Source organism: Dermacentor variabilis, chromosome 4, assembly GCF_050947875.1.
Source record: "Dermacentor variabilis isolate Ectoservices chromosome 4, ASM5094787v1, whole genome shotgun sequence".
NCBI classification, from domain to species: Eukaryota; Metazoa; Arthropoda; class Arachnida; order Ixodida; family Ixodidae; genus Dermacentor; species Dermacentor variabilis.
The window spans coordinates 5,003,552-5,013,186 of NC_134571.1; the positions used below are offsets into that span (position 1 = coordinate 5,003,552).

The window sequence follows — 9,635 nt, forward strand, 5'->3', positions numbered from 1 at the left end:
TTAGGCTAAACTGTCCCCTTTTATAGGGCAAATAGTAATAGTTTGAATTCTATGGACGCTGGTTGCTTTTTCTGACTTTACCTAGGCGGTGCTCAGCTCTCAGTTGAAAGGAACAGGTAAACAGGAGGACTTGCCACATAAGTAGGAGGTAGCACTCCAGACTTAAACTTCATATACTGCGTGCTTCTACAGCCCTACGGGGCTAGTCTGTAAGTGTTGACTAAGTGGACTGTCCATTCCAGTACACGCTGAATGAATAGAGCACAAGAGCCCACGGTGACGATTGCTGCTTGCTCTACCAGCTTAGAGCGCTACCTAATCAGTGTGCTGAAATAGTCCACTTAGTGGATCTTTACGGAATCCTTCCCTAGACTGATGTTTCTGTTGGTAGGTTGCAAGTATTGCACTTTCTTTCCTTTCATGTGGGCAGTTCCCACATATGGATGTAATTTAACATATTGTATTCATATTGCCTTTGGTCTATAAATTTCTAATTCATGCTTATAACCAGGCCTACCAGCTCTTGTCCTGGATATTTATATAGCCTTCTCATTTTTGCATTAACACTGCACATATTTATAGCAAATTGGAGTCATTCTCCATTATACCCTCAAGCACTTGAAGTAGACACTGCCATAACCCCAAGGGAGGGGGGACAGTAACGCGAAAACCTTATTGGGCTTGTAGTGTTGCTGAAGGATGCACACATACCATTTATGCTAAAATTCTCAGCAGACATTCCAAAGTTTGTACGAGTTCGACTTTAGCTGGCTAAACTGAATGATTCATATTGAAGGCAATTCTTGCAACACTTGGTCAAACTGAATGAAACTGGACAGCACAATTAGCTGTGTTCATCTACCATTTATATGACTGCTGCCCCAAGCATTTTGCCTGTTACTTTGCCTTTCGTTTCTGTACTATCAAGTTCAAGTACACATGTACTTTATCACTGTACAAGTGAAATGGCTTCAAGGCTTTTCCTGGGCATTCAACAGTCACTATTTATTCCTATATACCTTCCTGCATGTGAAGGCAAAAGAAACTTATTAATTCATGCTGGAAGTATAAAAAGACAGTTATTTGCACAGAAAATGTTTATTTTGAGCACCGAGGTTCTTGCTGATGTAGATATGGTGCTGGCTCCCTCCTTGCCCGAAGCATGTGCTTGCTGTACACAGCACCAGATGATGGCTTCCTAGGTCAAAAGATCAAATTGAAATAAGAGGCATTTTGTTTAGCTCCGGAAAGAGAAAGCAGGATTGAGACATTAACATGTATAAAAAATACTTGCCTAAAGAAAAATTAATACACAAGCAAATTCACTAAAGAGGTTCACTTTCAAGAGCAAAAGTATGGTTACGATGAAAATTACAAGGAAGCTTCACTGCTCATTGAGGTTTCGGTTCAGTAGTTGTTGAGCCACGAGGGTTAGCATGCTACATCTTGCATATTATGTTTTGTAGAACAATATTGCACTTTGAACAATGTAGTGCCTATTTAAATGAACTGACAAGGAACGCTGAAACTCCAGGCTAGTTTGGTCTGCACAAGATATGATACAGACACTGTACTGCATTCGTTTAGTGTTTTTGTCACTGATCTCATGCACAAAGGTCATTCACACCTATCCTACATGAAATGCAGTTACTTCTTTGAAGCTTCATCTAGTCCTTGAATTTGCTGCATGCTTATGTCTAAGGGAGTTTGTTTGGTTCCTGTTAATGTAATACATCTAAGCGACTGCTATCAAATGCCCATAGTGTTCCCTTGCATGTACAAAACATTTTTGGCCCTTTCAATGCACAATACTCATTACATTTGACACTTGGGGCTCGTGCAAGGCGCCATTTAGTATTATATGCTTGTCCACATCTGATAATACCTTCATAGCTGGGTCATTCCCATGCCAAATGCCTTGGTTATTACTGTGACCATCTCACACTTTTCCTTTAGAATCTTCTTGTCCACTTTTAAGGAAGCATCCCACGACACAATGTCTCCATCCTAGTGGTGCTATGGAGTTAACTTATGTGCTAGTTGTAGCAGATGACGTCAACTGAAGGCCACTGAAGATAAAACTCTCTGCGAGAATTCCTTTTGCACAAAAAATGCAAACAATACAGAATAGTCAAAATGTAGTTATCTGGCAAGACTGGCTGCATCCATCATCTTTGTTTGGTGCAATTCTGAGGTGGCTCCCTGTTACAAGACGCTTGGCGATTATTGCCATGTGACTGTTTGGGACTCTATAAAACACAAGAATTGCCTTACTCCGGCCTTTCTCTTTGTGCAGCGGCCAACGTTATTATTCGTCCAATCGCACCGTGTACTGTTCGTGTGTCCATAGACTAAATTCTTCACCACATTGCTTTTGCGGTATTTCGTGAGTGACCCATGAACTCATCTTGGGGTGGGACTTATCTTTGGCGTTTGCTTCTATCTCTTGTCGTCAGCGCCTCACACAACTGGATGCCACTGGCAGTTCTCTTCCTAACCTCGAAGAACGCATTTGTCTCGTCACCTCTTCCGATTACGTTCTTTGGCCACCTAGAGAAGAGATTATAGGTGCCAACTCCTGTACCATTGTGGATGGCGGCGTATTCATTCTACCCTATGACTATACCCTATCTCGAGCGATTCTGATTACCCCTGGCCTTATTCGCTTCTCTGAGGGGTCTGCATTGCTTACTGCAATAAACCAAATCGAACCCCAACTGTTGCCTCGTGGATAAACTGTCACTTGAGCTGTTGACACTCATGTCGTTGCAATTGTCACGAAGACAGCTCAGTGTGTTCTTGCGTCTATTACTGTGCGCTGAACAAAATCGTGCGCAAAGATGTTTACCCCGTGTCACGGATGGATGATGCACTAGATTCACTCCACGGTGCTGAATATATTTCTAGCCTTGACTTTAGACCAGGCTACTGGCAAATACCGACGTCCAAATCTGACAAAGCAAAAACGACATTTGCTACCCCTGATGGGCTCTATGAGTTCAGTGCGATGCCTTTTGGACTCTGCAATGTGCCTGTCACATTCGAACGCATGATCGATAAGTCTTGTGTGGCTTGAAATGGAAAACCTGTCTGTGCTATCTCGATGACATTGTGTTTTCAACCATGTTCTCACAACATTTGCAACATCTTGATGAAGTCCTTGCCTGTCTTGCAAATGCTGGTTTGCAGCTCAGCACACGCACACGTGTGCACGCACACACACGCACACACACACAAATGCAGTTTGGCCAGCAGGGCCATCAAAGTTCTGGGGCACATAGGTCAGCAAAGAAGGTATTCGACCGGACCCCCGAGAAGCTTACTGCCATCCTCGAATTTTGTGTCCACTGCGTCAAAAAGACATGCACAGTTTTCCTGGACTTGCTTCTTCCGGCACTTCATATGCAACTTCGCTACGTTTACGTCCCCGCTCCATCCACTCCTTGCCAGTAATGCGCCCTTTGTTTCGTCCGACGAATGTGAACATGCTTTCCTGCTTTTGCAACATGCCCCGACGTCAGACCCAGTACTGTGCCACTTTGATCCGACCGCGCCCACCATTTTTCACACCGACGCTAGCAGTCAGTCTCGGTGCCATTCTACTGCAATGTGACAACACATTCCGCGAACGAGTAATTGCTTATGCTAGTCGTGCACTAACCAGTGCAGAAAATTACTACACCATAACCAAGCAGGAGTGCCTTGCTGTTGGGCAGTGCAAAAATGTCACCCATGTCTTCATGGCCGCCATTTCACAGTCGTTACCGACCATAACACACTGTGCTGGCTTTCATCGCTAAAGAATTTATCAGGTCACCTGGGTTGCTGTGTGCTTCACCTACAGGAGTACGATTTCAATGTCACCTACAGGGCTGCAACGAAGCATCAAGACACCAATGCTCTCTCTTGCGACCCTCTGCCGAATCATGACGATTCACCATAACCTCTCCGTGATTGTGTACGTCCCGAGTCCTCTTCATCGGCTTTACCCATTGTAACCCTCGAATGGCTAAGACACGACAGCCCATCTGTCCTTGTGTCCCACTAACGCGTCGACCCATACTACTGAACTATTCTCCAATGCATGGAAGATTCTTCGTCGCCTCCAAATGCCAGACTTCGTGGACAACTTAATCAATTCAAGCTGCACAATGGGGTTTTACATCGCAACATTTATCAGATCGATGGCAACAAATGGGTCCCGGTCATATCATGTTCTCTGCAATGTGAGGTGCTTGAAGCCTTTCACGATCATGCGACGACTGGTTATCTAGGCTACCACAAGACTTACAACAGAATATGAAGTCTGACGTAGTAGTTCTGCGGAAGCCCGCAAGGTGGAGAGAAGTAATGAATAAAGGGAAAATGAGACATCCACCCGTTCGTAGCAATTGCTACAAAGGAAACCCATACGGGTTCCTCGAAAGAAAAGCCTTTTCTTTCGAGGAACCCGTATGGGTTTCCTTTGTAGCAATTGCTATGAACGGGTGGATGTCTCACTTTCCCTTTATTCAGAATATGAAGTCGCTGCTCCTGGCCTGGCCCATCTTCAGCCGTTGCGAAGTATGTTGCACCCTGCGTTCATTGTCACAGCAAACCCAACAGCTCCTTCTGGCTCTTTACAACCTCTGCCTTGTCCCGCTTCGCCTTTTGAAGTAGTCGGAATAGACTTGTACGGTCCTCTTCCCATGACCTTACATGGAAATTGTTGGACTGCAACGGCCATAGACCAACACGCTATGCGGAGACAGCATCTCTACCATCCGGGACTGCTGCTGAAATTGCCGATTTCTTTCTACACAACATTATCTTACACTGCAGCGCTCCGCGCGTTCTCCTCAGTGACCGCAGCAGTCTTCCTCTCTTCTATCCTTACCGAAGTTCTGTGCGCCTCTAACACAATTTGCAAGACGACTTCCAGTTACCATCCGCAGACCAAAAAGGTTGACGGAGTGTTTTCACCATACCCTCTCTGACATGATTGCGATGTACGTACATCCACCCTGGCCACACGAACGGGGATGCAATCCTGCCGTTCATGACATTCGCCTATAACATGGCTACGCAACGTACTACTGGCTTTTAACATTTTTTCTTCATCTATGGCTGTTCACCAAGTTTCATTCTTGATGTATCATTCCTTTCGACTCCTGTACCCCCATCAGTTCCTTTCTTGGAACAGTTTGTGTCTCGCCTCGCAGAGTGCAGACGCCTCGCCCCGCCTAACACCGGCGTCTCCCAGGACGCTCGCAAGTTTCATTACGACTGGACCCACTGTGCTGTGACTTTTTCTCCTGGTGACGAAGTTCTTTGGACTCCTGTGTGCATTCCTGGCTTATGCAAAAATTTCTCGCGTTTTATTCGACTTTCCACGGTCATTGAGCAGACATCACCTGTCAATTACCATGTCTCGCTTGTTAGAACGCCACCCGATTCCCGTTGCTGTGGCACAGAGATAGTGCATGTCTCCCGCTTAAAACCAAATACTTGACGCATTTTATAGTACTTACGCGCTGCCAGGCGGCCGCTTCCACAGCGAGAGAGAATAAGCATGGGCACAACACATGCCTGACTTTCAACTTCATCATCTGCACATCTTTTCCATCTGCATATATCATCACCAGCAGCACAGTTTAATCCTCGAGGTAGTAGTCCGAGCTTGGCTGGAATAAAGCAGTTCCTTACGATACACACACACACACACATATATATATATATATATTTCTTGCACTTCAAGAAACTTCGCTTGACCTCGAAGACTTGAGCACTGAAGTGACGGCGCTAAGTACATACAAGACCTCATAGTAGGAGACAGTTCAATTTCACAGCCTGAGTCCCCTTGCTGGTGTAATCTTCCTTCGTGTAATTGTCGCATACTTGGCTATCACTAACACTGCTTCGCCTTTCTGCAAAACTGCAGCCTCTCTTATTTTTCTGCTAGTCCGAGCATAAGTGCTGCCGCACATGACTGCTGTTGATTCTGATTTCGAGTGAATCTGGCTTGGCCTCATTACGGTTACTGAGTGAATTATAGAGAGAGAGAAATAGAAGAGAGAAAAGGCAGAGAGGTTAACCAGACGCATGTCCGTTTTTCTACCCTGCACTGGGGAAAGGGGTATAGGGATGAAGAGAGAGAGTGTTCCACAGCTATCATGCACTAAGATTAAAAAAAAAAAAAAAAACAGTTCCGTTACTCGAGGAAAACTTAGTGCATATTGTTTCCAGTAAAGTGGAGTAGTAGCCAGTAATTCTTTCGTTACTGAGATTTAATGTGGTAATTACAATTATCTAACTCGAGAAGTACTCTCATAATTTTCAAAGTGTCAATGAGGCATTTGTTGGCATCCCAAAATGACATCTAACTGCAGTGTTTTCAGCCACATACTAATTGCGTACAATTTTACCGACTGGAAAATAACCTCACAAACTATGAAAAACACCACGTGAGTGAACTCTCACCCGCATCATAAAGCAGTGCCCTCAAATAAGCTGATTGAAAGTAACTGCATTGCCTATCACAAACCCGAAGAGACAGCGCACCGCCTTGATAATGGTACGGAAGGAGCCCCAACAACAGGCTTCGCAGCTTCGCAGCTACTCCTTTCTCTCTACGTCACACTTATTATCTCTCTCTCAAGGCCGACTGATAAATGATAACAAAAGCACCTTGATAACGCAGCCAAAGTGCAGCTCTGACCACACACGAAATGTGAAGAGCAATGTAATAGGCACAGAATGTTTCAAAATCCAGACTTTGCTCGCACCGCATCGAAAGAGTGCGGGCGAAGTTATATTTCACACCAGAATTATATTTCACACCAGAAACTTGCTTCGGACCAAAGCCAATATAAAGTGAGCGTCTTATTTTTCATGAAAGTGTATACGTGCTGCAAAAACAGGTTCGTGTCAACAAATAAAAGCGAAATAAACACACTGGAAAGCGACCAACTTGCAGAGAAAAGGCAAAACCAATGCGTTCACGAAATTAAATATACCGCTTCTATGAGCCGAACTGGCAATCAGAATGTCGGCACACACACACACACAGACAAAAAAAAACTGTGTGCTCTTACTATCTATTAATTCGTAAGCCCCATTGAACATCAGCCTAGAGGACGTGTTCAAATAGGTCTCCTTTTGCAGCTACGCAGTACTGTCTATTTTATCACACCTTTAGTGGCTTTCTTGATGACCGATGCCGGAATTCGATGGCAGACATCCATTATCCTTACCTTGAACTAATCTGACATCCGTCTAATCTGACGTCCGGCACAATCTTTCACATAACCCCAAAGAAAGAAACTTAACGGAGAGAGGTCAGGTGACCTAGCCGGCCTATTTACAGACTCGTGCCTTCCAATCTATTTGAAAAGTAGCACCCAACCAGTTTCGTGCTCGGCTGCTGCTGCATGCAGGTGGCCCATCTTGCTGATACAGCAGAAGTGGAAGATGTGACAGCGGGACTTTGCTGAGGAACTCATCAACCACTCCTTCAAGGATATCGTTCACATAACGCTGTCCAGTCAGTGCGTGATTGAAGATGGTACTGATTATTGCACTGGCGTAGATTCCAAACCACACATTGAGCAACCACTGGTACTGGCGCCGATTGCGCTGTACTTAATGTAGATTGGAGTCCCTCCAATAGTGTGCGTGAATGACAATGAATGTATATATGATGGCACCTACACTGTTCTTTTGCGCAAACTCATCATGCCACAGGTTCTTAGTGTCAAGATGTAAAACTTACCAGACCCAGCTTGGCAGTTAACAATATACACTATAGAATTAACGTCTAAGGTTATCACTAAGAGGAGTGCTAAAACCCCTTAATGCTTACATTAGGACCAGAATTCACAAGTGGCTGTAATATCAATGTGTAAGCGCTCAGAGGGTTCCTGAAGCACTATTGAGCACATGAACATAACTTCCAGCCGGGATATACACGTGCGATGGGAGACAATGTCACACTCTTAAAAGTCACTCGTTACAAAGCAATACACAACACCCTTTCTCACAAAACCTTATAACACTAGTAAAATTTGTTGGCCACGTTTTGATGTATCCTACTTTGAAGCAAGCACATAAAGAGAACATCCCAGTCTTCATCCACGATTAAATCACCAGTATTAAATGGACCCACCATAAGGGTTATTTGGCAACAGCATGTGTATGTCCATGCTTGTATCGTTTATTGATTGTCCCGCTCTAGTAGAATGGACGACCACGCAGCCTGATCATGCACTTTGTAATGAAGCTTCTTTCTAGAAAATCACAAATACCGACCGCATACACAACCTTTGTCACATCTGCACAGAGCACTCGAGCGTTACGCTGCGGAGAAAGGTTACCAGAGAATGGCTGTTGACAACGCAGCGATATTGCTATGTTAAGGCTCATATTACTATGTAAACGAACGCTGTTTCCCGCGCGTGCAATGACGCCGCAAAGCACTCATTTAGCGACTTCATTCACTACCGCCCTTAGTCGGCGGACGGCAGACCTGAACCATGTGTCAGGAATGTGCGTTTACATTGCGAGATAAATGATGAATACTCTTTATTTTCTCTAAACAAGTGCGCGCACATGCCGCACTTGGGTCATCTGCCATTTACACATTCTGCCGTGTAGCAGCACCGTAACCAGGTAATGTTACGTTTAAGTGATTGTGAAAAAGGCTCTTACCAGTACAATGTAGCACTGGCTGATGGGTGCGGCGGTCCGCGGGATGCGTCACAAGGAAAATAAGCTGGTAAGGAACCTGGAAATGAAGTATCAGGCAGCCGAAAGCGTAGGTTTGCATAGTAGAGGCACATCGAATGGAAAAGTGAAGTACTTACGATAGCTTACGCTAGCACAAGCCCCAAAAAATAAACGATCCGCATCTTTGTCCAGTTGTTTGAGCGTAGCTCACCTTTGAGCTTGCCATTCTGCCGCCAAAAACCAAAGACGGATGTGACATCACGGACGCGAAAAACAAAGAATGAATGCGACATCCCGGACGTGACGTTTGGGTGAACCTAACGCCTGCGTTCCGTCGACCGGGTGAACGCAGACACTTTCCTTTGAGAACGCGTTATTTGCGTAGCCATATCCACGTTTTAGACGAAGCCTCTTACAACACCAGCCAACACGAGCCTCGCAGACACATTCCCATGACGGCACGGTGCCCCCTTGAGAAACTCCCATAGACGGTGGCGCCAGATTACCCTCTAGGTGTTATAGTGAGAAACTCTATGCTAGAAGGTAACCTTCTAGCCTCTATAGTCACAGAACACCTATACAAACTTGCTATAGTAGCAGCGCAGCAGCATGGCCATGCATGGCGCCAGCCGCCGCCCGTTACAAAGGGTAAAGCCGCCATCCATCCATCCATCCGGCGTCTCGCTTGTAGTGTCGTGATGTGTGGGTGCAGCCGTGTGTTTGGGCTTTATAAGTTGGTTCTTTATTCTATGTTGCGGGACGGTGTGGGTATGGACCATGTTGGCCGTACAGGTGTCAGTTATGCAACCGAGGGATGATCCTGTTGAAGTTTCCGGCGGTATGCGGTTTTCAGCGGTCACGCCTGTTGCAGGAGTGTCACTCGACGAGGTTACGAGCTCGAAGCTGTGGTTAGATTCCTCGTTGGCGTTCCG

At 45.4% G+C, this 9,635-nt stretch overlaps 1 long non-coding RNA gene across 2 annotated transcripts; it reads right to left on the bottom strand.

Annotated features, from left to right (window-relative positions):
- Window positions 1-1,045: 1,045 nt before the first annotated feature.
- Window positions 1,046-9,061, bottom strand: LOC142578597 (uncharacterized). Of its 2 annotated transcripts, XR_012827269.1 has the most exons (4): window positions 8,841-9,061; window positions 8,686-8,761; window positions 5,511-5,663; window positions 1,046-1,198 (listed from the first exon to the last, which is right to left on the bottom strand). It is a non-coding gene; the product is annotated as an uncharacterized LOC142578597 (long non-coding RNA). The 2 variants fall into 2 exon arrangements; XR_012827268.1 differs by lacking the exon at window positions 5,511-5,663 and having other exon boundaries at window positions 1,054-1,198.
- Between the last annotated feature and the right edge of the window lie 574 nt (window positions 9,062-9,635).